This window comes from Lynx rufus, unplaced genomic scaffold, assembly GCF_022079265.1.
Source record: "Lynx rufus isolate CCGP_SWC_20201006 ecotype Redwood Valley unplaced genomic scaffold, mLynRuf1.p SCAF_8, whole genome shotgun sequence".
Taxonomy (NCBI): domain Eukaryota; kingdom Metazoa; phylum Chordata; class Mammalia; order Carnivora; family Felidae; genus Lynx; species Lynx rufus.
Window position 1 is genome coordinate 62965274 of NW_025814896.1, and position 23910 is coordinate 62989183.

General features: G+C 42.8%; 1 long non-coding RNA gene across 1 annotated transcript in view; it reads left to right on the top strand.

Annotated features, from left to right (window-relative positions):
- LOC124504003 (uncharacterized) overlaps positions 1-23910 on the top strand; it is a 31099-nt gene that overhangs the window by 1159 nt on the left and 6030 nt on the right. The window contains exon 2 of the long non-coding RNA XR_006960284.1: positions 241-457. This is a non-coding gene — a long non-coding RNA (uncharacterized LOC124504003). The remainder of the gene's footprint in view (positions 1-240; positions 458-23910) is intronic.

Sequence of the window (23910 nt, forward strand, 5' to 3'; positions counted from 1 at the left end):
CAGTTAGCGTAATGTTTTCAAGATTCATCCATGTTCTACCCTGTATCACTACTTAATTTCTTTTTATAGCTGAATAATATTCTGTTGTATGGATTCTCTTCGTTTTTGAACGACAGTGGAAAGGTTGGCATTTTTAAAAGAAAACTTGCTGAAAACTCTTTTTTTAAAAAGGGAATTGGTTGTAAAATATGCAAAGCATAAAAATGATCAGACTTGCCAAGTGTGTTTCTGATGTCACAGGTTACTCACTGCAAGAACTGGTCAGATACTTCTGAGAGCTGAGCACGGAACAGGTTCCTCACATGGACAGAAATAACTGAATGTAAGATCATTCCGCACAACTTCCCATCCATGTTGGAATCCCTTCTACAGAACCGCAGCTCCTAGTTGAAAACTTCTGGCATCAAAATGCCTTTTCTTCACAAGCAACCCATTCTACTTTCTGTCACCTCTCAAGGTTAGAACTTTCTCTTAAATATTGTTTCTGTCTCTGTTAGCTATTGTGGGAATGGTGGTGCTTTGGGGAGCTCTTTTTCTGGTTAAATGGTGAGGTGGGAAGGAAGGAAGTGAAATTAGTTGCCTTTTCTCTATTTAGTCTAGAAATCCCCTGCTAGGAAATTAGTAGTGGGTTATAAACAAACAAATAGACTACTGGCAGATTTGTAATGCAACATCTTAATGTGACATTGATTGGATTTTTAAAGCCTGTGATAGGTGACAAAGATCAAGTCAGGATATTTTGGGAAAATGCCTTAAAAACCATATAGTACCATACAGATGGGAGGAGGTGACACGATTAACGCCGCAAGATTGGTGGATTAGGCCTGTGTCTGACGTAGGGTGGCTTTAAGGAGGAAGATGTGTAAATACGAGATGGACAAACTTGGAAGGTAGGTGAAGTTATAGGTGATCTCGAGCAGAAGAGCCCGACACATCCCTGGCTGACATTGACTTTGTAGTTACTTTGGATGAAGACAGGCTTATTGTGAGCAACACAAAGCTGGAAGGGAGTAAAAATTCCATAGAATTTGGAGGACAAGTAGAGACAATCCAGAGACAAATGTTTCTGACAAATGACAATATGCAATTTGACAGAGATAATTGTATGCCCATGTTCAGTTCAGAGTTCAGTATGGCTGAACTCTGGATGTCTGGCTTGACAGCTGTCTGCATGTAAAAGGTCTGGGTATTTCAGATGTATGCGACCCCAGTTGTCCCAGCATGTGACCCAACTGCTAAAGATGTCAACAATTATTAATGCATCACAGCACTGTATAATGCATTACATGGTGTGGTGTCAGAGATCACAAAACAGCAGTCCGTGGAACAAATCTAGCCTCCTGACAGAATTTGTTCAGCTTTCTAGCACTGAGTGGCCAAGCATTGAAACAATTTTTAATTGTTTCCCTTCATGTTGGGAGATTTTACTGAAATGCTCAGATTTCAGTTTTCTAATGAAAAATCAGGAAAGTTGGCCATCTGGTGCCCCTGTTCCCACATGGCAACATTGGCTGCCTTCTTTGGACTGGACATGTGGTCTTCTGTTCGCCAGGGTCCCCCCCCACTCTCCGTGAATCCTCAGCACACAGGTGGGTGCCTGCTTTCACCTGCTTGCTTTACTGTTTTCTTAACCCCTGGCTCCTTTCTCTCCTGTGCACCCTGCAGACACTGAACCTGTGGTCTCTGTGTGGATCAGGGAGGGAATCCTCCTGCTGAACTCTCAGTAAGTCAGAACTGGCCCCAGGGCTGGGATCTGTATGGATACAGCCCATGTAAAATTCAACAGAACACAACCCCAGTTCTTTATTATGGAAGATAATAAAGTAGGGGAGATACTGTATTTACCCTCCCACCCCATGTATCCACCCATATTACTTCTAAGGCTTGTCAGCACTGTTTACTCTATGCATTTCCACAGCATTCCTCTACCCCTGTACTGTGGTCACTGGAATATTTTAAAGGAAATCCCAGATATGGTTTAATTTAACTTGTGAACACTTCAGTACGAATACCCAACAGCTAACTACTCTTTAAAAAAAGGATAACCACAGTATCATTGTTACACCTTATAAGATTAATAATAATAAATCTCCTGCGTTACCTAATACATAGTCATTGTTCAAATTTCCACACATATCTCTGGTATTTTTGCAATTGATTTGCTTGACTCAAGATCCAAACAAAGTCCACCACTTTGCATTTGACTAACGTATCTCTTAAATTTCTCTTAATTTATACCAATTCTCTCTCTCCCTACTCCCATTTATGATATTTATTTGTTGATCGATAGAATTTCCCACAGATTTTGGCTAATTGCAACCTCAAGGCATCCTTCAACAAGTCCTTTGATCCCTCCTGATAATTAGCTCTAGAAGCTTGATAATATTCAGATACAGTTTTTTTTGCAAAAATATGTTATAGGTGGTACTATGTACTATTGCATCACAAGAGAAAGTACATAATATTCCACATTTCATGATGTTAATTTTATTGATGACTTCAGATGTAGTCAACCTAATTCATCCATTATTAAATTCCACATCAGCCTCTAACATAATGGTTTCAGCAGCCATGGATGCTCTTTGTCTAGATTTATTATTTTATTAAGGATTACATACGAGTGATGTTCTAATTCTATTATTCCTTCTGTATTTGTGACTGTGATTCTAAACCCCTCCCCTTTTTTCCTGTTGACTATTAGGGTTTCCTGAAGCACAATTCACTTTAGAAAAGCCTGGATAATATTGTTTGGTTCTTTTTCTTTTCTTTTTTTTTTTATAGTTTAACTTTATATTTTATTTTTTAAAATTTACATCCAAATTAATTAGTGTATAGTGAAGCAACGATTTCAGTAGATTCCTTACGCCCCTTACCCATTTAGCCCATCCCCTCTCCCACAACCTCTCCAGCAACCCTCAGTTTGTTCTCCATACTTATGAGTGTCTTTTGTTTTGTCCCCCTCCCTATTTTTATATTATTTTTGTTTCCTTTCCCTTATGTTCATCTGTTTTGTCTCTTAAAATCGTCATATGATTTTTGTCTTTCTCTGACTAATTTCACTTAGCATAATACCCTCCAGTTCCATCCACATAGTTGCAAAGGGCAAGATTTCATTCTTTTTGATTGCCGAGTAATACTCCATTGTGTATATATACCACATCTCCTTTATCCATTCATCCATCGATGGACATTTGGGCTCTTTCTGTACTGTGGCTATTGTTGATAGTGCTGCTATAAACATGGGGGTGCATGTGTCCCTTTGAAACAGCACACCTGTATCCCTTGGATAAATGCCTGTTAGTGCAATTGCTGGGTCTTAGGGTAGTTCTATTTTTAGTTTTTTGAGAAACCTCCATCCTGTTTTCCAGAGTGGCTGCACCAGCTTGCATTGCCACCAACAATGCAAAAGAGATCCTTTCTCTGCATCCTCGCTGACATCTGTTGTTGCCTGAGTTGTTGATGTTAGCCATTCTGACAGATGTGAGGTGGTATCTCATTGTGGTTTTGATTTGTATTTCCCTGATGATGAGTGATGTTGAGCATTTTTTCATGTGTTGGTCGGCCATCTGGATGTCTTCTTTGGAGAGGTGTCTATTCATGTCTTTTGCCCATTTTTTCACTGGATTATTTGTTTTTGAGTGTTGAGTTTGATAAGTTCTTTATAGATTTTGGATACTAACCCTTTATCTGAGATGTTTGAAAATATCTTCTCCCATTCTGTCAGTTGCCTTTTAGTTTTGCTGATTGTTTCCTTTGCTGTGCAGAAGCTTTTTATTTTGATGAGGTCCCAGTAGTTCATTTTTGCTTTTGTTTCCCTTGCCTCCAGAGACATGTTGAGTAAGAAATTGTTGTGGCCAAGATCAAAGAGGTTCTTGCCTGCTTTCTCCTCGAGGATTTTGATGGCTTCCTGTCTTACATTGAGGTCTTTCATCCACTTGGAGTTTATTTTTGTGTATGGTATAAGAAAGTGGTCCAGGTTCATTCTTCTGCATGTCACTGTCCCGTTTTCCCAGCACCACTTGCTGAAGAGACTGTCTTTTTTCCATTGGATATTCTTTCCTGCTTTGTCAAAGATTAGTTGACCATACGTTTGTAGGTCCATTTCTGGGTTCTCTATTCTATTCCATTGATCTGAGTGTCTGTTCTTGTGCCAGTACCATACTGTGTTGATGATTACAGCTTTGTAGTATAGCTTGAAGTCTGGGATTGTGACGCCTCCTGCTTTGGTTTTCTTTTTCAAGATTACTTTGGCTATTCAGGGTCTTTTCTGGTTCCATACAAATTTTAGGATTATTTGTTCTAGTTCTGTGAAGAACGCTGGTGTTAACTTTGATAGGGGTCACGTTGAATATGTAGATTGCTTTGGGTAGTATTGACATTTTAACAATATTTGTTCTTCCTATCCAGGAGCATGGAATCTTTTTCCAATTCTTTGTGTCTTCAATTTCTTTCATCAGCTTTCTATAGTTTTCAGTGTATAGATTTTTCACCTCTTTGGTTAGATTTATTCCTAGGTATTTTATGGTTTTTGGTGCAACTGTAAATGGGATCGATTCCTTGATTTCTCTTTCTGTCACTTCATTGTTGGTGTATAGGAATGCAACTGATTTCTATGCATTGATTTTATATCCTGCTACTTTGCTGAATTCATGAATCAGTTCTAGCAGTTTTTTGGTGGAATCTTTTGGGTTTTCCATGTAGACTATCATGTCATCTGTGAAGAGTGAAAGTTTGACCTTCTCCTGGCCAATTTGGATGTCTTTTATTTCTTTGTGTTGTCTGATTGCAGAGGCTAAGACTTCCAATACTATATTGAATAACAGTGGCAAGAGTGGACATCCCTGTCTTGTTCCTGACCTTAGGGGGAAAGCTCTCAGTTTTTTTCCATTGAGGATGATATTAGTGTTGGGTCGCTTGTATATGGCTTTTATCATCTCGAGGTATGCTCCTTCTATCCCTACTTTCTTGAGGGTTTTTATCAAGAAAGGACACTGTCTTTTGTCAAATGCTTTCTCTGCATCTATTGAGAGGATCATATGGTTCTTGTCCTTTCTTTTATTAATGTGATGAATCATGTTAATTGTTTTGCGGATATTGAACCAGCCCTGCATCCCAGGTATAAATCCCACTTGGTCGTGGTGAATAATTTTTTTAATGTATTGGATCTGGTTGGCTAATATCTTGTTGAGAATTTTTGCATCCATGTTCAGGGAAATTGGTCTATAGTTCTCCTTTTTAGTGGGGTGTCTGTCTGGTTTTGGAATCAGGGTAATGCTGGCTTCATAGAAAGAGTTTGGAAGTTTTCCTTCCATTTCTATTTTTTGGAACGGTTTCAAGAGAATAGGTGTTAACTCCTCCTTAAATGTTGGGTAGAATTCCCCTGGAAAGCCATCTGGCCCTGGACTCTTGTTTTTTTTGGCAGATTTTTAATTACTAATTCAATTTCCTTACTGGTTATGGGTCTGTTCAAATTTTCTATTTCTTGCTGTTTCAGTTTTGGTAGTGTATATGTTTCTAGGGACTTGTCATTTCTTCCAGATTGCCCATTTTATTGGCATATAGTTGCTCATAATATTTTCTTATTATTGTTTTTATTTCTGTTGTGTTGGTTGTGATTTCTCCTCTTTCATTCTTGATTTTACTTATTTGGGTCCTTTCCTTTTTCTTCTTGATCAAACTGGCTAGTGGTTTATCAATTTTGTTAATTCTTTCAAAGAACCAGCTTCTGGTTTCATTGATCTGTTCTACTGTTTTTTTGGTTTCGATAACATTAATTTCTGCTCTAATCTTTATTATTTCCTGTCTTCTGCTGGTTTTGGGTTTTATTTGCTGTTCTTTTTCCAGCTCGTTAAGGCATAAGGTTACGTTGTGTATCTGAGATCTTTCTTCCTTCTTTAGGAAGGCCTGGATTGCTATATACTTTCCTCTTATGACCGCCTTAGCTGCATCCCAGAGGTTTTGGGTTGTGGTGCTATCATTTTCATTGACTTCCATATACTTTTTAATTTCTTCTTTAACTGCTTGGTTAGCCCATTCATTCTTTAGTAGGATGTTCTTCAGTCTCCAAGTATTTGTTACCTTTCCAAATTTTTTCTTGTGGTTGATTTCGAGTTTCATAGCATTGTGGTCTGAAAATATGCACGGTATGATCTCGATCTTTTTGTACTTACTTAGCGCTGATTTCTGTCCCAGTATATGGTCTATTCTGGAGAACGTTCCATGTGCACTGGAGAAGAATGTATATTCTGCTGCTTTAGGATGAAATATTCTGAGTATATCTGTTAAGTCCATCTGGTCCAATGTGTCATTTCAAAGCCATTGTTTCCTTGTTTATTTTTTGATCAGATGATCTGTCCATTGCTGTGAGTGGGGTGTTGAAGTCTCCTACTATTATGGTATTACTATCGATGAGTTTCTTTATGTTTGTGATTAATTGATTTATATATTTGGGTGTTTCCACATTTGGCGCATAAATGTTTACAATTGTTAGGTCTTCTTGGTCTATAGACCCCTTGATTATGATATAATGCCCTTCTGCATCTCTTGATACAGTCTTTATTTTAAAGTCTAGATTGTCTGATATAAGTATGGCTACTCCGGCTTTCTTTTGTTGACCATTAGCATGATAGATGGTTCTCCATCCCCTTATTTTCAATCTGTAGGTGTCTTTAGGTCTAAAGTGGGTCTCTTGTAGACAGCATATAGATGGGTCTTGTTTTCTTATCCATTCTGTTACTCTATGTCTTTTGATTGGAGCGTTGAGTCCATTGACGTTTAGAGTGAGTACTGAAAGATATGAATTTATTGCCATTATGATGCTTGTAGAGTTGGAGTTTCTGGTGGTGTTCTCTGGTCCTTTCTAATCTTTTGTTGCTTTTGGTATTTATTTATTTATATATATATATATTTTCATCTTTTCTCCCCTCAGAGAGTCCCCCTTAAAATTTCTTGCAGGGCTGGTTTAGTGGTCACAAACTCCTTTAATTGTTGTTTGTCTGGGAAACTTTTTTATCTCTCCTTCTATTTTGAATGACAGCCTTGCTGGATAAAGAATTCTTGGCTGCATATTTTTCTGATTCAGCACACTGAATATATCCCGCCACTCCTTTCTGGCCTGCCAAGTTTCTGTGGATAGGTCTGCTGCAAACCTGATCTGTCTTCCCTTGTAGGTTAGGGACTTTTTTTCCCTTGCTGCTTTCATGATTCTCTCCTTGCCTGAGTATTTTGTGAATTTGACTATGATATGCCTTGTTGATGGTCGGTTTTTGTTGAATCTAATGGGAGTCCTCTGTGCTTCCTGGATTTTGATGTCTGTGTCTTTCCCCAGTTAGGAAAGTTTTCTGCTATGATTTGCTCACATAACCCTTCTACCCCTATTTCTCTCTCTTCCTCCTCTGGGACCCCTGTGCTTCTGATGTTGTTCCTTTTTAATGAGTCACTGATTTCTCTAATTCTTAAATCGTGCTCTTTTGCCTTAATCTCCCTCTTTTTTTCTGCTTCGTTATTCTCTATAAATTTGTCTTCTATAGCACTGATTCTCTGTTCTGCCTCATCCATCCTTGCTGCCGCTGCATCCATCCGTGATTGCAGCTCAGTTATAGCATTTTTAATTCTGGCTATTTTTTACTTCTTTTATATCTGCAGAAGGGGATTCTAATCTATTTTCGACTCCAGCTAGTATTCTTACTATCGTGATTCTAAATTCTGGTTCAGACATCTTGCTTGTGTCTGTGTTGGTTAAATCCCTGGCTGTCGTTTCTTCGTGCTCTTTCTCTTGGGGTGAATTCCTTTGTTTTGTCATTTTGAAGGGAGAAAAGGAATTAATGAGGTAGAAAAATTGAAATTAAAAAAAATTAAAATTAAAAATTAAAAACATACACACACAAAAATTGAATAGATGATGCTAGATCCTAGGTGTGTTTTGGTCTGGGTGTAGAAAGTGGTTTGACAGATTAGAGAAACAAACAAACAAACAAAAAAGGGGGGGGAGAGAAAAAAAGGAAATCGTTTGAGAATTTGAAAAAATGAATACACTAAAGTAGACTAAAATACACAAGAGTAGAGAATGTAGTAGAAAAAAATTATGGAAAAATATTTTTAATAAAAATTAAAAAGAAATATGAATTTTTTCATTTTCTGTATTTAAGAAAAAAGAAATGAAAAAGAGAAAAAAGATAAAAGAAAAAAGAAAAGACAAAAAAAGAAATCGTTTGAAAATTTGAAAAAGTGAATACACTGTAGTAGACTGAAATAAAATGATGGGAGTAAGATAGAATTTGAAAAAATTTACATAAAAGCAAAAAATATAGTAATAAAAATTAGATAAAAATATTTTTAAAAGAAATTGAAAGTAAAACTGAAGTTTTTCTCTTTCTGCATTCAAGAAAAAGAAAAGAAATGAAAAAGAGAAAAAAAAGAAAAAGAAAGAAAAAAAGGAAATTGTTTGAAAATTTGAAAAAGTGAGTACACTGAAGTAGACTAAAATAAAATGATGGAAGTAAAGTAGAATTTGAAAAAATTTACACAAAAGTAAAAAATATAGTAATAAAAATTAAAGACAGATATTTTTAATAAAAATTGAAAATAAAAATGAGTTTTTTTCTCTTTCTGTATTCAAGAAAAAGAAAAGAACTGTAAAAGAGAAAAAGGTAAAAGAGGAAAAAAAATGAATAGATGAACCTGCTAACAGATTTAAGTAAGACTGAAATTGCTTTGTTTTCCCCTAGAGGTTGATCCATGTAGCTCTTTAGTCCATAAATTAAGCTGGTGCTGAGGTTTGTGTTCTTGAAGAGTGAAGTTGGCCCAGTTGGGCAGGGCTTGGTGTAACAGCTCCGCTATCCCCTAGATGGTGCTGCTAGCCTACTGGGGTGGATTGTTGCGGTGCTCATAGGGTGCATGCACATGCTTGGGAGTGGTGAAAAATGGCACCGCCCAGCCACCCAGTCTGTTCTCCTGGATCAGCAGTCATGCATCGGTCCTCCGTCTTCAGCTCTCGTCCACTCCCCTCGACCAGGCCCCAGGCAGTACCTCTCTCCCAAGTTTTGTCTCAGATGCATCTGTTTTCCCCGGCCCCTTACTTCCGAAGGACTACGGCTTTGACCCGCTCCGCTGCTCTACGGGAGGGTCTCACCTAGCAATGGCTGAATGAGCAATGGCCGAATGTCAGCTGCACCCAGGAACAACCGCTGGACCCTGCTGTTGCTGGTGACCCGAGACTGAGGCCAGGTGCCAGCCCACTCTCCAAAAAAATCGCGAGACATTGTAGCCTCAGCGTTTCAGGGACCATGGAAAATCGCAACACACATCTGACACCAGGCTTCACCCTCAACAACCTTGCCCCAGCACCAGCGAATGTGGCTGCCTTCTGGGGTTTGCTGGGACCAGGTGGCTTCAACAGTCTACCAAATGTACCTCCAGCAGTGGAACCACTTTTCCCCGTGTGGCCTGAGATCCTCCCGGACCCCACTCTGTTCCTGGGGATTCACCTTTCCCACCAGAGCACTGCCAGGTATTGAGCTGCGGAGTTGCAGCCTTTGCGCTCCACTTGGTTAGTCTTAATGGAATTTAAACCCTCTCCTTTCTCCCTTTTTAGTTTAGTCCCTGCGGCTGTTTCCAATTTTCCACTTTCTCTCCAGCTGCTTTTGGGGAGGGGTGCTTTCCCCATATGCTCCCCCCCATCTCCGTCCTCTCTCCACCTGCAAAAGGGGTTCCCTACCTTTCAGGGCCTCTTGCTCCCCAGGTTCAGCTCTTTGTGTCGCATACCTGCTGAATTCTGTGGTTCAGTTTGTGCAGATTGTTGTGTTAATCTTTCAATCGGTTTTCTAGGTGTGTAGGATGGTTTAGTGTTGGTCTGGCTGTATTTCATGGATGCGAGACACAGAGAAAGCTTCCATGCTGTTCCGCAATCTTGACTCCTCCCAGTTCTTTTCATTTTTCTACTAATCTTCAAGAATAATGAGTTGATGCCCTAGCAACTGCCAAAGGTAGTTTTTTATTTTACAGGTTTGTTTTTTTTTTTTTGAGTAGTAGTTCACTACAACAAACTACAGTAATGATGTTGAGTAGCATTTGAATGCTGATTAGACATTCGTATATCTTCTCTGGTGAATTGTCTATTCAAATCTTTTGTCCTTTGTGTGCGTGTGTGTGTTTTCATTATTGAGTTGTAAGAGTTTTTGTATATTGCAGATATAATTCCTTTGTTGGAAAATAATTTCTCCCAGCTTGTGGTTGGGTTTTTCTTCTTCTCTTCTTTTTCTCCTTTTTTTTTTTTTTTTTTGGAAGTAGGCTCCTTGCTCAACATGGGGCTTGAACTCATCACCCCGAGATCAAGAGTCACATGCTGTACCAACTGAACCAGCCGCATTGCTCTGAGTTTTCATTTTTTAATGGAGTCTCTTCAAGAGAAAACTTTAAAAATTTTGATGAAATTCAAACTATCACCTTTTTTTCTATTATGGATGGTATGTTTGATGTCATATCTAAGAAATCTTGGTCTAACTCGAAGTCACCAAGATTTTATTCTATGTTTTAGCTCTTACATTTAGGAGTTAATTTTTGCGGGTGATGTAAGTAGAGGTCTAATTTTTTGTGTATGGATATTCTGGCACCATTTATTGAAAAGCATATCCTTTTCTAATTTAATTGCTTTGACATCTTGTCAAAAATAAATTGACCATAAAAATGTGTTGGTCTTTTGCTGGACTATCCTTCTATTCTATTGACCTATATGTCAGTGTGGTTTTATGCCAATGCCACACCGTATTGATTACTATAGGTTTGGAAACCAGGTAATCTAAAAGAATTTTGTTCTTTTTCAAAACTGTTGAGGCCATTCTAGGTCCTTTACCTTTCCATATAAACTTTAGAATCAGCTTGCCATTTTCTATGAAAACATCCTGGAACTTCTACAACAATTCCATTGAATGTATTGATCAATTTAGGAGAATTGCCTACTTAACAATATTGAGTCTTTGGATTCCATAAACAAGGTACATCTCTATACTTATTTAGGCCTTTAATTTCTTTCAGCAATGCTTTGTAGCTTTTGAGGTATAAGTCTTGTATTATTTCTTGGTTAAATATTTTGCAGAATTCACTAGCGAGGGAATGTGGGTCTGCAATTTTGTGGGAAGGTTTTTTTTTTTAACCTATACATTCAATTTATTTGATAGATATGGGACTATTCAGGTTACCTACCATTGAATGAGCTTCGGTATTTTGTGTTTTTCAAGAAATTTGTCTATTTAATTAAATTTGTGGAATTTATTGGCATAAAGTTATTCATAGTATTCCCTTCTTGCCTTTAGGATTTATAGTGATGTCCCTGCAAATGTCTGATACTGGTAATTTGTGTCTTTTTTCTTTTCTTTCTTTTTTTTTTTCTTGATCAGTCTGATGAGAGGTTTTTCACTTTATCTTTTTCAAATATCCAGTTTTCAGTTTTATTGATTTTCTCTATTATTTTCCTGCTTTTCAGTTGATTCTGATGTATGTGAAGAGAATGTGTATCATGCTGTTGTAGGGAAGAGTGTTCTATCAATGTCAATGACAGCAAGTTAGTTTCAAGTGTTGTGCACGGCTTCTATATCTTTGATTTTCTGTCTACTTGTTCTATCTATCTTTGAGAGAAGGTATGAAAATAAGCAACTACAATCCTAGATTTTTGTATTTCTGTTTTTAGTCTGCCTTTTCCTGCTTCATGTAGTTTGCACCTCTTTTATTGGCTACATCAGTATTTAGGACTGTTATGTTCTCATGATTCATTGGCCCTGCTATTGCTGTTGATGCTTGATCTGTCTCATGTTTGGACAGAGAAAGTGCCATCCAGTTGGCTCCTGAGTCTTTTCGACATAACTTTAGATCTTTGATAGTCTTCTTGTTCCTGGCATGACAAGATATTCCAAAATGCACTTTGTATTTTTTTCTTTAATCCTGGTATCGACCATTTCTCCTAGGAGTCTGCTTTTTTTTTTTTTAATTAAAAAAAATATTGGGGCGCCTGGGTGGCGCAGTCGGTTAAGCGTCCGACTTCAGCCAGGTCACGATCTCGCGGTCCGTGAGTTCGAGCCCCGCGTCAGGCTCTGGGCTGATGGCTCAGAGCCTGGAGCCTGTTTCCGATTCTGTGTCTCCCTCTCTCTCTGCCCCTCCCCCGTTCATGCTCTGTCTCTCTCTGTCCCAAAAATAAATAAACGTTGAAAAAAAAAATTTTATTTATTTTTGAGAGCAAGAAACACACACAGACAAAGCATGAGCAGGGGATGGGTCAGAGAGAGAGAGAGACACAGAATCTGAAACAGGATCCAGGCTCCGAGCTGTCAGCACAGAGCCTGATGTGAGGCTTGAACTCACAAACCACAAGGTCGTGACCTGAACCAAAGTTGGATGCTTAACTGACTGAGCCACCCAGGCACCCCAGAGTCTGCTTCTGTTTGTAGGGAAGTGTTGTTGTTTAGGAGACCACAATCTGTGTTGTAGAGCTGATTATTGCTACTCTATGGTTGTCATATTTTCAAGCTCTTTTCAGTGGCTAGAACTAGGAAATGCATACTTTTTAAAAAGAGAAAAATACAGGGGCAGCCTGGGTGGCTCAATCGGTTAACTGTCTGACTTTTGATTTTGGCTCAGGTCATGATCTCAAGGTTGGTGAGACAGAGCCCAGCATCATACTCTGTGCTGACAGCTCAGAGCCTGGAGCCTGCTTCAGATTCTGTCTCCCTCTCTCTCTGCCCCTCCCCCCACCCCTGGCTGTGCTCTCTCTCTCTCTCTCTCAAGAATAAATAAATATTAAAAAACAATTTAAAAAATTAAAAAGAAAACCCCCAAAGCTATCCTATTCCTCTGATTTCACTCAGTGTATTCTGCAGATCATTGTAGCGTTGCAGATAGAATTCTTCCTCCTTCCTTAGTACAGCAGTGTGGTGTTCTGTTTGTGTGGGTGGACCATCGTTTCTTCAGCAGGCCTGTACTGATGAACACTTGGGTGTTTTTCAGTCTTCTGGTTTTGTAGCTACTGATGCAATGAAGAGATTTATTCAATTGCTTTGAATTTTTGGCCAGTATATCTTTGAGATAGATTCTAGATGTGGGATTGCTGGTCCAAGGGGTGGTTATCTATCTATGAAATATAGGTAATTATGTAAATAATAATTTATATTATATGTAAGATATAATGTTAGATATAATTTATAATGTTATATAATGTTACATATAAGATATAAATTATATACCTATTTTATATACATGGAAAAATTTGCAGATGTGTGAAATTACCCTTAAAGAGGGTTTCTGGGGGCACCTAGGTGACTCAGTCAGTTAAGCATCCGACTTTGGCTCAGGTCATGATCTTGTGGTTCATGAGTTCGAACCCCACATCAGGCTTGTGCTGACAGCTCAGAGTCTGGAGCCTGCTTCACATTCTGTGTCTCCTAACCCTGCTCATTCTCTCTCCCTCCCTCTCGCTCTCTCTCTCAAAAATAAATAAACATTAAAAAAATTTTTAAAAAATAAAGAGGGTTTCTGATGTGATCATCCATTAGCGTGAGGCCTCCAGAATCCACCTCACGAGTGCAGTGGCTGAAAGGCAGGGGTTGAGTGATGCTGGTGGGGCATACACTTCTCCAGCTCCAGGGGGGCCCCCAATGAATGCCTTTCCCCAATAGTTCCTGGAGGCTCTGACATAAGGCATGGCTGGCAGGACAGAAGGCATCTCAGCTTTCAGCGGTGGCCTGGAGACAACCCCAGACTTAGCAGAAGCCCAGGAGACCTCGCCCCCACCCCAGTTATCCCTGCCTGGTGCTTCTGGCCCTTGAGTCTATCCTGTCCCCTTCAGCTTCATCTTTTAGCCTTATAACATTTAAAGTTGTTTAAAAACTCTTTTTATTTTATTTGAGTGATTGTTATTATATAATGTGAATAGTCCCTAATTATTCTTATTTTTAAAACAGTTTTGTTCTTTCGTAACTATTTCATTCCTTTACACACCCCCTTGTTAATGAGGATGTGCTTTTTCTTTAAAACTTTAATGACAGAGGCACCTGGCCTGGGGGGCTCAGTTGGTGACTCTTGATTTCAGCTCAGGTCATGATCCCAGGGTCATGGGATCAAGTCCTGTGTTGGGCTCTGCACTGAACATTGAGCCTGCTTAAGATTCTCTCTCTCTCTCTCTCTCTCTCTCTCTCTCTCTCTCTCTCTCTCCCCCTCCCTCCACCCCACCCCCCACCTCTCTCTCCTGGTGGAGTTCTCTCTCTCTAAAACAAACAACTTTGATGACACCTTTCCCTCTACTTTTTTATTTCTTCTTAGCCTCCTTTTAACTTTTTCTTCTGAATTTATTTTTATCTCATCGAGTTTCTTTCTCTTTCTTAACTTAAATGGTAAAACTGGATTCTCTTTAAGTGTTTTTATGCTCTCTGCTGGCTGGCCGGCCCCTGGGAGCCCAGGCAGGTAGCTGGGGTGGTGTCCATGCCGTGGGGGAAGCCAGGTGGGCTGTGGCGCTTTCCTCCCTCTGTTGATCTCCAGTCTTTCCCCACCAAGTCCTGATTCAACAACCCTTAATATTAATGATTTGGGGGACTAGATGCCCCTCCTACTCCCATAAGATTAAGCCATTCATGATGACTACAGCTGAAACTCCAAGGAATCTGGATCCTGGAGAAAAGTGGGCTGGAAAGGGATGTATGTGCTGCTTTCAAATATCTGTGAGAAGAGTGGACATACTCACTGTTGACCTAGAGGAAAGAACATGAACTTAGAACCACAGCCCATGGGTGATGATAAGGAAGCACATTTATTTTTAAAACAATCGCCACCGTTGAGAAATGGGACGGGTTGACTGGTAAAGGAGTACTTTCCCAGCTTCACAAGTGATGGATCCTTCACAAGGAGCTTGGATGTTATAGAAGAGAATCCTGCATTGGTGGTGGGACGGTGTGTGTGTGTGTGTGTGTGTGTGTGTGTGTGTGTGTGTGTGTGGCTTCTAAGATATCTTTTCACTTTAAAATTCTTACTTCTGTTTTCAGAAAACAAGATTGTGCAGTAGATTCTGTACTATGTTCCCAGCATCTATTTCCCCTTTCTTCTGTTTACAACATACTGTGCCCCTCTGCACTTGGTGAGCAACCCTCCACCAGCCTGGACCAGTCATACTACGTCACCCCAACTGCGTGCTGACTGGTTCAGAGATGGGCATGTGACTCAGAGTGACCGCCTCCTCCCCAATCAGAGTTTCTATCTTGAGCTATGTGGGAAGAGTCCTTTTCTCTTTCTGTTTAGAAACATAAAAAATATAAATCTAGAGCTTCCTGCTGCCCCCAGCAGGTATCTTTCTAGCAGGGATCCTTCTGGCTGAGCTACTTGGCCTGGGGGAATGAGGCCCACATTTAATGAGACAGGGAGAAGAGGTAAAGAGGTCTGGAAGTGTTTGCATCTCTGATTCTTTTATTTTTGGGACAGAGAGAGACAGAGCATGAACGGGGGAGGGTCAGAGAGAGAGGGAGACACAGAATCGGAAACAGGCTCCAGGCTCCGAGCCTTCAGCCCAGAGCCTGAGGCGGGGCTCGAACTCACGGACCGTGAGATCGTGACCTGGCTGAAGTCGGACGCTTAACCAACTGCACCACCCAGGCGCCCCATGCATCTCTGATTCTTAAGATTAGCCTTACCAGTTCTCTTTCTGTGGTTTGATTGTGTGCACTGGAAAAGTGCCCTTTTGCTTTAGCCAGTCAGACTTGGGTTTTCTGTCACTTGTAACCAAAAAGGGTCTTTTTTTTTTTTCTTAATGTTTATTTATTTTTGGGAGAGAGAGAGAGTGACAGAGTGTGAGTGGGGGAGGAGCAGAGAGAGAGGGAGACACAGAATCTGCAGTAGGCTCCAGGCTCTGAGCTGTCAGCACAGAAGTGGACTTGGGGCTTGAAATCACGAACTGTGAGATCATGACCTGAGCCGAAGTCAGACGCTTAACTGACCGAGCCACCTAGGTGCCCCTCCAAAAAGGGTCTTGACTGACATGGTTGTTATTGTACAAAACATCATTTTACACTGATGACCAATTTTTCAAATTTCTTCTTCTTTTTGAAAAAAAATTTTTTTTTAATTTTTTTTTTTTTCAACGTTTATTTATTTTTGGGACAGAGAGAGACAGAGCATGAACGGGGGAGGGGCAGAGAGAGGGAGACACAGAATCGGAAACAGGCTCCAGGCTCCGAGCCATCAGCCCAGAGCCTGACGCGGGGCTCGAACTCACGGACCGCGAGATCGTGACCCGGCTGAAGTCGGACGCTTAACCGACTGCGCCACCCAGGCGCCCCAATTTTTTTTTAATTTTGAGAGAGCAAGAGCATGAGCGAGTGTGCACAGCAGGGAAGGGGCAGAGAGACAGGGAGAGAGAGAGAGAATCCCAAGCAGGTTCTACACTGTCAGCGAGGAACCAGATGTGGGGCTTGAACTCACTAACCATGAGATCATGATCTGAGCTAAAAGCAAGAGTCTGATGCTTAACCGGCTGAGCCACCAGGCACCACCAATTTTTCAAACTTCTTAATGAGAATTCTTTCAGAAAGAAAAGGCAGCATTTGCTTATAGCTAAACTAAAAATTACTGTAGTTTTTCACACTAGTAAGCTGGCCTGAGGATAGAGTTAATAGAGGGTTCTGTGTGCCTTTGTATGAAGCCCAGCCGTCTCTATCAGCATGCCTGTCGTCTCCACTTGGATGACCCAAAGCACAGCACTTGAGGGGCGCATGGGTGATTCAGTCAGTTAGGAATCTGATTCTTGGTTTTCGACTCAGGTCTTGATCTCATGGTCATGGGATTGAGCCCCACATTGGGCTGTATGGTGACACCACAGAGTCTGCTTCAGATTCTCTCTCTCCATCTCTCTCTCCCCCTCCCTGCTCATGCTCTCTCTCTGAAAATAAATAAATAAACTTACAAATAAAAATAAAATAAAAAAACATAGCACTTGAGCTTTCCCTCCCAAGCCGGATCCTCCCCTAGTCTTCCCCATCCCACAAAATGCCCCTTTCATCCATTCACCTGGGTTCTAAGTGAAATACTTAGGAGGCAGCCTTCCTTGTACCCTCTGCTTCCTCATCTCTAATCCACCAGCAAGTCCTGTGTCTCCCTCCAGAACTTCTGTGCATCTGTACATCCTGTCATCTCCTACTCGGACTGTAGCAGTAGCCTCTTAGCTGACTCCTTACTTCCCACTTCTTGGTCCTTTCTGGTCTTTTCTCTACACAGAAACCCTAGTGAGCTTTTAAGAACATGAATCAGATTCTGTCATTTCCTTGCTTAAAACCATTGATGACTTTCCATTGCATGCAGAATAAAATGCAAAGGCTTGCAGTGGTCCAGAAGGCCCTGCATGCCTGGACTGGCCCCTGCCCACCTCTCTACCCTCAGCTCCTGTCACTCTGTCTCTGTTTACTGTGCTCCAGTCACTCTAGTCTATTTCTTGTTTCTGCTTTGTGGCTCTTCCTTCTCCCGGGACACTTTCATCCAAGTCTTAGAGTGGCTAGCTCCTTAAGGCTCAAATATCACCTCCTTAGAGATGCATTTGAACGTGGTGTAGTATTTACTACTATATGTTTACTGCTATATACAGTATTTACTACTACTATTTACTATCTAAAATTATTGTGTTTATGTAAGTGGTAATCGTTTATTTCCCATCATTGGGATATAAATCCAGGGGCCAGGCCAACCGATGCTCAACAAATCATTAATGAATAAATGGAAGGATAATAGGGGAGCAACACATGGGTGCGGACTGTGAAGCTGAGTAGACAATATGTTCCGTTGCTGCTGGTTGGCTTTGCAGATCCAGATCCAGAGCCCAGTTTTTGGAAAGTTCTTTGGAGCCTTTCCAAGGTGTGTCATTGTGTGTGTGTCATGCTTCAGGTGGCTTCCTGTCTAGTTGATGAGTAGTGTTGCCACCAGAAGCCGAGGAGAGTGTTGGGGTGGTGACTGGTGTTGACAAGAATCACCCAGGGAGTGTTGTAATGAAGATTCTGGGGCCCAGTGAAGCCCTCGGGCTGGACTGCTAGGAAAGGTAAGGAGGGGGCAATCAACTCATCCAGGATGGCCCGGGACATCCCCAGCTTTAGTACTGAAGGTCGCTTGCTCTCTGAAAAATCTGATTTGTCAGTCGCTGGCAAATCAGGAGGGTTGGTCACTCTAAACAAGGTGTTCAGAGAGAGGCAGAGAGCATCAGATGAAGTTAGCTTGGAATGGTTTCTTGGGGTTGCTGAGGTAGAATCATTTCTCATCTTAGGCTTTGGGTTTTGGCTGTCCCCTCAGCCCTGCTGTGGAGTAAGTCTGGGTTTTCCAGACACCAAGCTGGGACAGAAAGGAAAGGAAACCATTGTTTCTTGAACACCTGCAGTGAGTCAGCTGCTGCTCTAGACCTTTATTACTGAATGTATCCCTTGGTAGCCTTTTTATTGCACCCATTTTAGAGGCAGGACACTGAGGCATATGAAGTTATGTAATTGCCTGAACTCAGACATCTTCCAAACGGAGGATATAGGAGTACCAAGTCTCCCTGACACAGAAGCCCAGGCCCCTTTCTAGGTGTTTTGCTTTGTGTATAGGGGTGTGTGTGTCAGAGATGTGGCTGGGACCTCAGCTTGACAGTTGTCCTCAGTCCTCAGGGTTGGGGTTCTCCTGTGATCTAGAGAAGGCCTCACGGACTGGACAGTGAGATAGTTAAGGAAGAGGCACCCAACGAAGTTTCTTTGGGCTGGCCAGGGCCTGGCTGTGCAGGTGGCTCTCCACCACCAGGTGGCGCTGTGGCTCTGCCTTAGAAGGCTCTCCGGAGCACTATTGCTGGTGCAGAGCCCGCCAAACGACCAGCCGCTGGGCCTTATTTAATCTGCAGCCTGTAGGCAGCCTGGGGCCTGTCCACAGCTTTCTGGCTTTCCTGGACTCTGGAAGGACAAGAAGAGAGGGGAGAGGTCAGAGGTTGGTCAGGAGAAGAGGAGGTTTGGGCCAATGCAGAGTCTTGGCGGTAAGGGTGACCGATGAGCACAGCTGTGAGGAAGAGGAGTAGAGATTGCTGTACTGGAACTAATGAATTTATAACATGGGCCAAATCATCTCCTGGTGTGCACAAAACACATCAGGATAAGTGGACTTGCTCCCCCATGGTGGGAGTGGGGGGTGGAACGTGGGGGGTGGAATGTGGGCAGAGAAGAGGCAACTTTTCTGTCCTACAGACCGTTTTGGTCAAGGGAAGGCCTCAGCTGGAAGGGCTGGGAGGCAGAGATGGCCAGGGTGCCTCCAAGTTGGGGGCAGAGATAGCCCCCAGTCATCTGCCTGTCTGGCCCCTGCTGATCACAGGGGCCCCCTGCTATCCTCACTGGGGGGCATAGGAAAGGTCCCCATCCGTCCTCCAGCTGCCCTTGCCATTTGGGAAAATGGCTTCAAGGATGCTGGCCCTCAGGATCCCACTCTCTTATCACCTATTTTGTATATCAGGACTCAGGCCTTCTAGATTCTCATCAAAAGACATCACTACAACAAACTTTTAACTCTTTTTCAAAGCCCACACCAGCGCCACGTGGTGACTCACTGTGGATTAGCTGCCTAACAGTGGGTTTGGCCTGCACATTGATGTCAGAATGTGAAATAGTGTCTGCACTGTAAAGCCCCAAATGCATCCTTGGCACTGGGGAGTTGAGCAAAGGCCTCCTGAGGGGAAGGCGTGGTATGGGTGCAGGAGGGCTTTGGGAAAGAGGAGTACTTGGCAGTGAGACAGGGGAGCAGAAAGCAGAGGGAACTTCATCAGTTTTACAGTCTGCCTTTCCCTGGTTTCTGGGCTGAGTGCTGTGACAGATGTGCCCCTTAGGAATTTTTTTGTTTTAATATTACATTTTCATTCATCACCTCTTCACACAGAATCTATTAAAATATTTTGTTTCATTTGTATCTACAGTATCATTCTCTCTCCCCTTTTAATTCAATAGGTAATATAGCCACAGATTCAAAATTCAGAGGGTTCAAAATAAGTAACCTTTTCCTGTTTCATGTGTAAACAAACAACCTGATGTTTACCAACAGAAAAACAGCAAGGACAGTGAAGGACAATTTGTGGACAAAACGTGTTAAGGTGTCACCCTGATTGTTGCAAAAACTCTCTCCACTCCCCACCCCCGAATTTTGAGAACTTTTTTGAGAAGTTGCAACTTTTTGTTAAGTCAGGTCTTTCCCTGTATGATCGATTCTGTGTATGGAAAGTCAGTGCCCATCCTGAGATGAGTTAGTCTTTTTCTTCAGTTCTTTCTCATGGCTTTCCAGTTTGCTGTCTGACCCTCCTCAGAGATATTTCTTTTAGTGACGTGATTATGAGACAGAACCCAGGGCTGGCTTAGCTGCCTGAGGTGGTGCCTTTGGAGGCCAAATGGCCTCAGACCCCGGTCCTGGCTCTGGACTGTCCCCATCTGACAGTTTTTCATGGTGGGACAAACAGGCTGGGAGGGACCAGCCTCTGGAAGTGGACTTTCCTGCTGGGGAAGAGGGTCTGGAGGAGCTGACTCTGCCATGGGGACTTGGGAGGGGGCAGACTCTGGTCACTGTCTGAGCGCCCTTGTCGGCTGGTCCCTGGGCATAGGGGAGTGGAATGTGGGCAATTCTGGAGGACAGCCTGTGACTTGAGGAGTCCTGCCCATCAGACTATGGGGCAGAGCTGGAATCTAGACCCTGGAGACTTGGGAACCAAGGAGGACATAGACTGAGAACTCTGAATAGGGACCAAGGTGGGCCCTGGGGGGTGGACCTTCTGGGGGATGGAGGAGCCCGGTTAATCAAGACAGGCATTGGTCAAGGTTGCCCTGGTAGCCTGCCTGCCCTTGGCATTTCAGAATTTGGAGTCACAGTAGCCGAAATGGTCCATGCAGTAATGTGTGTGTGAATCCTTAGGAAACAAAATCATTGTGGGCATGTGTCAGGCCCTGAGCCAACTGTAGGGGTGTCATTACTGCCTTGTGCATTGGTCCCAGAAGGAAGATGTAGATGCCCCCTCCCTCCCTTACACCATCTCCCTGGATCTTGGAGATGGCCCAGTCAACCTCATTCATAAAGGGGCCCCTCCCGTTCCAGATATTCCACATGTTGCCTTTAAGCCCCCTCCCCTCCCATCATGTGACTTCACATGGCATGCTGCTCTTTCTAGGGCATGAGTTTACTCATCCATAAAATGAGATGGTGATCCTGCTCCAACCTACAAACCAAGTGGCCAAATGAGGGAATAGGTGGGATGCTGTTCTGGAAAAAGGAAAGTGAATCATCTGAGTGCAAGATTCTGAAGTTCCAAGGCCCGTGGAACACAGCTCCACAGCTGTCTCTCCCCAGGGCTCCAGCAGGTGGCAGCATTGCCCTCCCCCTGTGCTGGTCACTCCGGGCCTCTCCTCCCAGACACTGGTGTGTAAGACCTTGGACCTCACTTAGTTCACACCCCACAGTCCCACCTCCCATGGGGAGGTGGGGGGTAGGGATCTGAGTGGCCTCTGAGACACTGGCCAGGGCTGGGAGCCTGAATGCTCCGGACAGGAAGGGCCTGGAAAGAGAATTAAGATCTTGTTCTTTTCCTTCAAAACAGCACAGACAAGCCAGGAGGAGGAGACCTGGTGTGCATGAGCCTAAGAAGGCTGAAGGGAAACCTTGTCTTGCTCTGCCACGACCCGTCCCACACTGCCTGGAGGTGGCAATTTAGGATCCAGAGGCAAGGACTTGTCCTCTGCCGGGTTTTTGTCTTTAGCCAGAAAGGCCAGCTGGCATTTTAGTGGGGGCAGAGGTGGGTGAGTCCTCTATTTTTGTGTGTGCCAACGGGTTGAAAATTTAACACATTTCAGTTCATCTGTGCAGAAAAGAAGTAATTTATTTATTCATCTCTAATGAATGTGGCCTTTCTCCCAACCCCTACCTGAAGATTAGTGAGAAAAACAACAAAATATTCAACTCAATTTTAACATCACAGGACCTGATGGTTTAGCATGTCCTGTTCAGTGATGTTTTTTGTTTTTACATTATTGATTGATTGATTGATTGATTGAGAGACAGAGAGAGAGCATGCAAGTCAGGGAGGGGCAGAGAGAGAATGAGACACAGAATATGAAGCAGAGATTCTGTGTCAGCACAGAGCCCGATGCGGGGCTCGAACTCATGAACCATGAGATCACGGCCTGAGCCGAAGTCGGACGCTTAACTGACTGAGCCACTCAGGTGCCCCAGAGATGTTTTGTTTCTCTTGGAGCAAGGGCTCAGTTCTCAGCCTGTCTTCCCTTGCTTCTCTCACTAACATGGTGTCAAGGGGTATGGACATACAAGGGCAGCTTACGTGACATTTAGTGGCAGCAAGGAGTTGCCCGGAGTGTGGCGTCCTCTGGGTTCCCGGCAAGGTCACTTGCCTGCCCTCTCGCCAATGATGGCACTTGAAGCTGAGTTTATGTAACTCCTAGTCTAGCCCCTGTTAGTCTTCCCAGAGTTCCAAAGGGAGACCGGGACAGGGGCCCTCACTGGGGTTCCTTCTCTGGAGCAAAGCCAGACCGGACTGCTTAACTCCCCTTGTTCTTTCCTCCTGGTGCCTTCCTGCTGTCCCCTGGGCAGGAAGGAGTGGACCAAAAAGCCCTTTCTTCTCTTGCCTGGGCATCTGTTACATAAAACGCCATGGTCACACCCAAGAAGAGATGAAGAAAGGAATCCAGAAAATATGCTCTTAAGAGAACAGCCTGGTTTAGAAGACTTTTGACCTAACATAATCATATTTTTCCTGTCAGATGCCAAACATTACAGCATTTTTTCTTCTGCTCATTCTGTCTACATCAAACCTTCATCTTAGTCTCTCTTCAGGCAGAGGTGGATGCCTCAGGCCAAGGAAGATGGAGGTCATGAACTCACAGGGCAAGAAAGAAAAGCACATTCATACATTTTCAAATGTCCTTGTATGCTTGAAATGTTACTAACATTGGACAATGGAACCAAAGGAAATATGACAGGTAAAATGTGAAGGCTTTCTCAACAGGGAGGATTCACTATCTTGCCTGTGTTAGATTTCCTTCCAGGGAGGATACATAGCGAGTCAGAAGTAGATTCCACTCAGCAGAAAGAGGCACACACTGTGAAAAGATGGCCCAACCCAGTGGGAATCCTTCCTGAACTTCCTGGGACCAAGGCAAGACCAGGGCTGGAGTAGGATGAGATGAAGGCTGTGAGTGGTGAGCTCCTCTCCAGGCCCCTCATTTGCCCTCTCCTGTTGGAGGAAAGAAGAGATGGTAATTCAAGCTAACTAGGAGCCTGGGAAAGGGGGGTGGGTGGTGGGTATAATTCACTGTCCTCCTTCAGTGCGGTGGGCAGGCAGACCATGGTGTGAGCCTTCATCATTCACACAGCTGACTCAGGAAGGGGACTTACCGGGCAGGGCTGATTGGCCACACTCACAGGTACTCACTGGCACATGTGGCTGGACACATACTCAGCTGCTCATATTCATGTGTGTTTCCACATGAAAACCTGTAGAACTCTCAGAGCAGTGCCTGACCCAGTAAGCAGGCAATAAATGCCAGCTGCCATTACCATCCAGGGCACCACCAAAAGTTCTCTTAAACATACCTAGAGAGACACAGACACCCAGGTGTGTACATTCGCATATTCAAAGACATGTAGACACCTGTAAATATTTACATGGAAGCACTTGAATCTCAATAGGTATTGTTGAATACAATAGCTATTGTTCTTGCCCTATACAAGAGGGTTAAACAATTGAATCCTTACAACAACCTCAACAACCTCGCGAGTGAGTATTGTCATTCATCCCAATTAACAGATAGGTGAATTGGGTCACACAGAGGTGACAGCTCAAGGTCACATGGCTAGTAATTGGTAAACTTGGGATTCAAGCCTAGAAAGTCCGGC